The 8,377-nt window shown below is 36.9% G+C and overlaps 1 pseudogene; it reads right to left on the bottom strand.

Moving 5' to 3' along the window:
- Positions 1-6,661: 6,661 nt before the first annotated feature.
- On the bottom strand, positions 6,662-6,839 carry LOC142840109 (U2 spliceosomal RNA; annotated as a pseudogene).
- Positions 6,840-8,377: the final 1,538 nt, after the last annotated feature.

The following is an 8,377-nucleotide window of genomic DNA, read 5'->3' as shown; positions in this document are numbered from 1 at the left end:
TCATCCCACAAAAGAAGAGTAAAACATGGCCCAATCAGGATAAAAAATTATACACTCTTGGTACCAGTACTTAAACACTGTGGCTTTCGTTTCATTTAAAAATCTATTGCTCTTAGAGTAAATCTTTCAAAGATGAGAATCAAGGGATCTCACCAAAACAAGATCTCAAGGACATAATTTTGATGAACTCTTTACTTCAAATTCTAGTTTTATTCATAGAAGGTTGTTCTAAGTATTAGTGTTGTAGTAACATTCTCTTCAAGTGAGATAATGTCACTCTAATGTTTGAAATCCTAAGCATGCGATGACCTAAAGAATCCACTGGTGTGGGAGGTCCTTCTGTCTCTGTGTTGCATTTATTGGTTAATAAATAAAGAACTGCTTTGAGTCTATGGAAGGGAAGAGCAGAACGAGGCAGGGAAAGTTAGGCTGTATGCTGGGAGGAAGAAGGGCTGAGTCAGGGAGATGCCATGGAGCTGCTGGAGATAGACATGCTGGAAATTTGCTGTAGGCCACAACCTCATGGTAATACACAGATTAATGGAGATGGGTTAAATTAGGTGTAAGAGTTAGCCAATAAGAAGCTAGAGCTAATGGGCCAAGCAGTGATATAATTAATACAGTTTCTGTGTGATTATTTCTGGTCCGAGCTAGCTGGGCAGTCTGGACAAACAAGCGGCCTGATACTAAAAATTGGCACCAATGCGGTGGACTAAATCCACATAAAACCTGCGAGGGCTTTGAAAGGAATTCTAGACACAAAAATACAGAGTTGAACACAGCTTCTTGCTGTTTGCTGGTGGCTTGCCACCGCTTTCTCAAGAGCAGTTTTCCCTGATTCAGCAGTAGGTAGCAGGAAAAAAAGAGCCACAGCCATTTTAAAATGCCGGCTTTCAGGACCACGCTACCAGGGCAAGCTCCGATTCTTTTGGGAGATCAAGTTTTTGGATGGGGTTTGTGAGTAGGACTGCTGCAGCTTACTTAATGGCCACATGGACAGGCTGTGTGCCTGAGAATGGGGCTATGTGCGTGGCTCTCAGATGCACAAGTGGCTCTGCCATGTTGAGCTGGGTGGAACAAGCAGAAAGTACTGTATATATCATAGTAGGGTCCTCAATAACTGTATTCATATATAATATCTTAGGCAAGTTTCTTTGATCCTTTGTAGCATAAGTACAGCAGGGATTAAAATAGTGCTGACTGTTGAAAATTAGTTTTGTGAGTATCCAGTGTAATAATTCATGGAAGTTCTTAAAGTCCCCAGCCTATGGTGAAACTCCACACCCAAGTGTGTTAGTGTGTGAGAACGGCTGATAATGAGCTTTGTAAGCTGTTTAAGGTAAGCCCTCTGGAAGACCTTCATTGAACATGCATATGAATTATTGCTTCAATCCTGGAGAGAGTCAAAATAAATATAATTGCTTTAAATCTTAGCAATCTGATTTCAATTTTTTTTCTATCAAAAATAGTTAATTTTGGCTAATGAAGTACTCCACGCCCCCAGATTGCTGACGACAACTCTGTAAGCAGCCCACATTAAATCCAGACATCACATCCTTTTCTTCTCATGCCCCTGACTCAGGCTAGAGTCACCTGGTTTGGGCCGCTCTCCGTCTTGTACAAACTTAGCTGGTGCAATGGAAAGTTGAATTCCTCCTTGTGTGGCTCATGGATATGTAGCTTCCAATGTTCAGTTATTTAGCTGCCCCATGGAAGGAATGGCACCTTGAAGCCAGGCAGGAAGATTAAGTGTGTGTGCAGCCCCAGAAACAGTCACTTACTGAGAAGGTAGCATTTCTCACACTTATTCCTTTTTCTGTGCTTTTTCTCACATTTTACCTTTACAAATTTAGAACTTACCTTATTATATAAGAAATCCAGCAGAATCTTATCTCAAAAGTTCTGTGGCTCGTGAGTGACCACATCTATTACATCTATTTTGGATTCCCTTGTCTTTCTTTTTTTTTTTCCTCTAATATCCTAAAATAGCATTTACTCCTCTCCCCCAATACCATGTCTGGTTGGGTTTTCACATAAACATTATGTGAATATATGTCAGAGATTTCGCTGAAGTTAAGATAGCAACTTTTGGGCTAATTGGATGGAAAACCCACTGAAAGAACATTTGAGATCCTAAATCACTGAAGTAGGTTATTAAAGAAGATGGATAGAAGACGATGGTTGAGTTTGATATAAAATCAGTAACAATGAACTATGATCTTGGAACTTTTTCCCATGGTGCTGAAATTGTTTGCATGTTCACTAGACAGCAATCTACAAATTAACCTCTCCTACAAAGGAATTGTGGACACCCTGGCACTGTTTAGGCTTATAAATATGTTTCTATTTTCTGCTTCCAAATACTAAAGCCTCCTAGCTTTGACTCCAGTTATCCATTTGAAAGATTATGTGGCTACGATGAGACCCTTTAGAGTAGAAAAAGCCATCATTCTGGAGACAAATGATACTGAAAGGCCAGAGCCTTGCATTTTATTTTCTTGGATCTTTATGCTGTAATAAAGAATCACAGCTCCACCAAAATGTGAGAACTTCTTAGACTAAAGTCCTTATTCTGAGTTTATATTTAGTCCCAAAGCTGAAGGAAGGATCACTAGCAAATAGCACAAGCAAGAAGATGGAACTAGTTAAATTTCCTTTAAAAAAAAAAAAGTTACCAATTCTCAATGAGCCGAGGGAGTTAAGATGAATTGTTTGCACCTGACTATGTATTTTGTGACCCAAGCCTCCTCACTCCATTCATTAACAGGGTTTACAGCTACCAGTGTTTTAAGGAAAATGCTTAAATTTGTGAGAGTTTTCATAATTGCCTAATGAGAATGTTTCAAAATGGTGGCATATCTCTGTACAGATGATGTGTTCTATGGGGTACGTAGTGGCTTATCCATATGCCAATATCCTACTTTTTACTGAAAGAAGAAACTCACCTAATTTCAGATGTCCTGGTGCATCAAAATGGCTAACACAATAGCTGGAACTGACTGCTTATGTTTTGAATGACACCACCACTCCTTGTTTTACCTGCCTGCTTCATGGCTACTGATGATGGCTTGATGAGAGTTGCAGGTCGAGTGCCACCATGATACGGCTTTCTGTTGCAATCTCTCGGCTGCAAGCCCTAACACCTAAACTCTTATGTGATTTCCTAGTTGCTGAAATACTTGGCACGGTTTTTGTTTGTTGGTTTTGTCTTGTTTTGTTTTTCGTCTCTAGCTTTAGACACATATTACTAAGCTTATCATTCCACATTAAGACTCAGACTTGCTCAACATGTAAGATTCAAAGTGAAGATATAACAGGTTAGTATACAGCATGCAAAACACAGAGAGAAAAATGCCATTCGACACCCTGAATCAAGTATGAGGCATCTACATTTAGAAAATGATATACACTATAACTGCATTTTAATGTATCTAAATTTGCACACCTAATGTTATTTTAATGATTAGTCATTCTGTTGCGTCAGTTTTGCTATACTATTCACAGCAAACGTAAATGATTTATTAGATCACTGAACAATGAAATTGTAATCATTTCTTTATGTCATAACCTTTTATTTTTCCTTTAATTTCACCAGAAAAAGTATTCTAAAAGAATCCCTTTAGAATTACAAGAGTGCTGAACCACCCTAGGTTTATCTTGAGATTTTCTTGGAAGCCTCATTTTTCTTTTTTTTAAGTACAATTTCTATTATTTTGAGAACTTCATATAAGAGAATGCATCTACTGTATCTACATCACTCCGCCCTCCCCTTCCCTGATACCTTCCTCTAATGTTAAGGATCTCTTCCTTAATTATTACACACATAAACACACACACATGTGTATACACAAACACACACACACACACACACACACACACACACACACACACAACTTCCTGATTCTTTTCACATTGCTTATCTGTACATATGTCAAGAGCTCTCTGCTCAGGATCACACAGCCTATATGGGACTCGTCCACTCAAGAGACTGATTATCCCTCTCTCATATATAAAAAACACTATCTCCTAGAAATGTCTTCTGGGCCTGACAAGAGCATTACATTCATGAACTAACAGGATTTACTGTTGCCTCCAGAGATTAAGCCATTCAACACTGTAACATGGAGTAGAAAGGGATTGGTAACCTCCTACTCCCAGTGGAGGAACTATGTACAATTTAGAGAAAAGCCAATTTTCTCTAAAGTTGGCTTTGATAAGTTGGCTATACTCCAGTGGATGACCACACACCCAAACGTATATAAATATCACAAATGGGTCATTAAATTTTTAAAAAGATAAGATGAATTTGGGGGTTGGGAAGTAGAAGCAGATATGGGTAGAATTAAGGGGAGCAATTGGAGTGAATATGATTAAAATACATCTTTTAGAATTCTCAAAGAACTGCTCAAATATGTTTTAAAAATTAAAAAGCTGACTTTTAATGAGCTGAGAGTGTAGCTCAGTGGTAAAGTGTGCATCATTGAAGTCATCCTCCACATGAGCCTTTCATCTTGAGTTTATAAAAGTTATAACTAACAATATATAGTAAAAGTACCATATAAGATGCAATGAAGCAAAAATATGTGAGTAAAATATGAAAATGCAAATCCAAGACAGATTCTCAAGATCTAAAGCATTTAAAATAACTGAAATTCTACTTTTTAACAAATGTTTTCACTAAATTATCCTATGTGTTAAAATGGTTTTTACAAGTCATTTTTAATTCTTTAACATCACACCTGATTTTATTTTCTCTAACCACACACTGTGTCAAATGTCGAATGTTCATTTTTACAGAGTTCATTCAGAGTTTTTTCCTGGGTTTCTGTGAAAACCAAACAGTAATGAGAGACAGAAAGATGGATGTTAGAGATGTGTTCTAAGTTAGAGTGCTGAAAGTTAGGGCCTCTTTACCTTTCCTGCCGTAGTTTTTTATCAGATCTGTGCCTAGTCTATGTCTAGTTTACAGAAAGACTTTGTTTTGCAAGCACAGTAAATAAATGATAATAGATGGGAGAATAATTTTATGTTGTATAAATACTTGTGCATCTCTTCAAAGTGTTTTTATATGTTAATAATTGATTTATGAATCAACAAAAGTTAATGAAACTTCAAACAGTTCATCTGTCTATAGAAAAATTGTTGTAACACCTCTGTGTGTGTGTGTGTGTGTGTGTGTGTGTGTGTGTGTATCTCTTCCCCTAACTCTCCCTCTTTCTTCCCTAGTGAAGAATTCTAAGATAAAATTCACATAAGGGAGCTACTGTACTGAGTTTATTTATTTACTTAAGACTAGTGACTGATTATGAATCATATAACCTGCTTTATTAAATCCAGATATTTAAAAATCTTCTTTGGGGTTTAAGATGCAATATGCTTTCTTTTTCAGAATTTTAAACATATTTGAAATTTTTATCTGAACTTTTTTTTAAAATAAAGGAGACGTATGTCAGTGTCTTTGTGGACAACCATGTTTGTTTCTATATTACTATCTTGAATGTTTGAAAATATTGAAACAAGGGTTGAGATTGTACAGATGGAAAGTCTTCTTAATTTAAACCCTAATATACTCCATGTTTGTTTTTCTATTTATTTTCTATTTTGGTCAATAATAGCCAGAAATGAGAGCAAACTCTTTTTTTACTGTGTAAGATATAAGTAATTCATGATAAGGCATTGGGTTAATATATCATACTTCTAAATGCCCTTTGACCAAAGAATGGAAAAGGAAAATGTGGTACATTTACACAATGGAGTACTACACAGCAGAAAAAAATAACAACATCTTGAATTTTTTAGGCAAATGAATGGAGCTAAGAAACATCATTTTGAGTGAGGTAACCCAGACACAAAAAGATAATTATCACATGTACTCATTCATAAGTGGTTTTAAAACGTAGAGCAAAGAAAACCAGCCCACGAATCTCAATCCCAGGGTAAATTAGACAACAATGAGGACCCTAACAAAGATATACATGGATCTAATCTACATCAGAAGTAGAAAAAGACAAGATTTCCTGAGTAAACTAGGAGCGTGGGAACCTTGTGGGATGGCTGAAGGGGAAGGGAGAGGCAGGGAGGGGAGCAGAGAAAAATGTAGAGCTCAATAAAAATCAGTAAAAAAACAGGTACCTCAAAAAAGAATGTAGTTTTTTTAATAAAGCAGATTACATTGGCTTATAAATAATATAGTCTTATTAGTTTCTTCATTATGAAAGTGTATGTGCATGTATAAATATGTATGTATATGACTGTAATCATCACATGTATGTTTATAGACACTCAATACACACACAAACTTTACACACATAAATATGTATATAATTGATTATATATATAATTTCTTTTTTGGTATAACATGGCCAACACTTGAAGGCCCATAATTCAAGAATAATGCTGTACAAAATCCTCAAGAGACCTCTAAAATTCATAAAACCAACAGGGCATCAAAATGCACGGCTTTCCTTGGATCTTCTAACATCTTCAGATTCATTATTTAGATTAGTTCCGTAATATCTTTGAACTATTTCTTCTACCTGAATATTTGTTGACATGTTCATGTATCTTCACAAATGTGTGTGCATTCACTTGGAAGACAGAAGTCAATGTTGCTGCTGTTATTAACGTCTCAACTTTTTTTTTAATTCCCCAAGGGATTAACACAGATACCTCCGTTCCTGGAGGTACTGCAATACCAGGTCAATGAGTGGAGTGGACAGAGTACACTTCTACTTCCAAAAATCCATTTAATATGTTGTTCTCAGATAGAAGACGTATCATATATTAAATTGATAAGAACAGATACTACACTTGATCTTAGTCAAAAGGTGAGAAGCGATCAACATCTTATTTTTTGAGACAGACACTTTCACTGAACTTGGAGTTTTGCAAGCGAACTCCAGAGATCTATGTCCCTCTGCCTGCCATCACTGGGCTGCCATACACAGCTTGTTATGTGGCTATCCATACACAGGCATGCTACCACATACAACTTTTTATGTGGGTCCTGGGAACACAAGCTCATATCATCATGCTTGCATGTCAAGAATCATTTCCAAGTCCTGTTCTTCCTAAAAATGCAGGTAAAGACACCATACTTTTAATTATAATAGAATATACGCCAGTGAAAATTATTCTGCAAGTGGGGTGATGAGCTAGCAAGGACTCCACTGAGAGTTCATTGCCTTTGCAAATCCTAATATAAACATAGAAATAAGAGAGGTAGTGAAAATGCAATTAAGAGAACTGTAGGAATTACACAAAGTTTCATAAACCTATGTAAGATAGTTCTAACAACATTTGCATATAGATTAAGAACAAATGTTCAGGGATTATTTCATAAGCACTTTTAGGAAAGACAATATTAAAATAATCATTTACAGTTTTTAGATCTATAGGAAACTTGGGAAGACTGAATAGTTCTTATTCATCCCACATAATATCTCTGATGTTCTTAATATTGTGCTATGGATTGGATATACGATATCCAGGCGTTCACACACTGAATGCTTAGTCCACAGGGCAGCAATGGGAAGAGCTAACTGGATTCTGAAAGCTCTTAACATCAATCCAAGGATTAGCTCATACCTTACAATCAATTTATGGATGGTCTTGGTTGGAGGAAGTGAGTCACTGAGGTGGTACTTGAAAGGGTAGATCTCTTCAAACCCAAGCCCATTTCTCTTTCTACCCCTTTCTCCTCCCTTTCTATGTCACAAGGCAGGCAGCTTTGTTTTCCACAAACTCCCCTGCTGAGATGTTCTGCCTCATCGTCACATGGGAGGAGCAGTGGGGCCAGAGGACCATGGGTCTGAACCGATGAGTCAAGCAAACTACATCTTTCCTTGTTTAGGTGCTGTCCTCAGGTGTTTTGTCATGGGGATGAGAAGATGATTAGCACACATGAGTAAGACTGCAGCATTTGTTGTAGTTGAGTCAGTATTGAATCACTGTTGAATAGCTTAAGTCACCAGTTTATTCAGAGATCCTGAATTGTTTTATTTTGGTTTGCTTTTAATTTAAAGGCTGGCCCATTGTGTTGTAATGCTAGCCTAGATGCCGAAATCTTCATCTATTGGAGTGTGTGTGTGTGTGTGTGTGTGTGTGTGTGTGTATCTGTGTGTGTATGTGCATGCTTGCATATCTACTTCTCAAGATTGCCTTACAACTTGTCCTCACCCTGGGCTCCTTGGCTGAAACAACATCTTATAATTTCTCATGCTTGATGACTTTCACTGTGTTGAGAAAGAGAAGTTAAAGGTTTAAGAGAGCAGAGAAGCTAGCAAGAACAAGAAATGGAATGAGAGCATAAATATTTAGGCAAAAACAAGCAAAAGAAAAAGCAACCAAACAACAAAAGCTAGTCCCCCTCAGCAGA

The sequence above is a fragment of the Microtus pennsylvanicus genome, chromosome 22 (genome assembly GCF_037038515.1).
Source record: "Microtus pennsylvanicus isolate mMicPen1 chromosome 22, mMicPen1.hap1, whole genome shotgun sequence".
Taxonomy (NCBI): domain Eukaryota; kingdom Metazoa; phylum Chordata; class Mammalia; order Rodentia; family Cricetidae; genus Microtus; species Microtus pennsylvanicus.
Note: the sequence above shows the minus strand (reverse complement) of the source record. Positions and strands in the feature narration are given on the sequence as shown.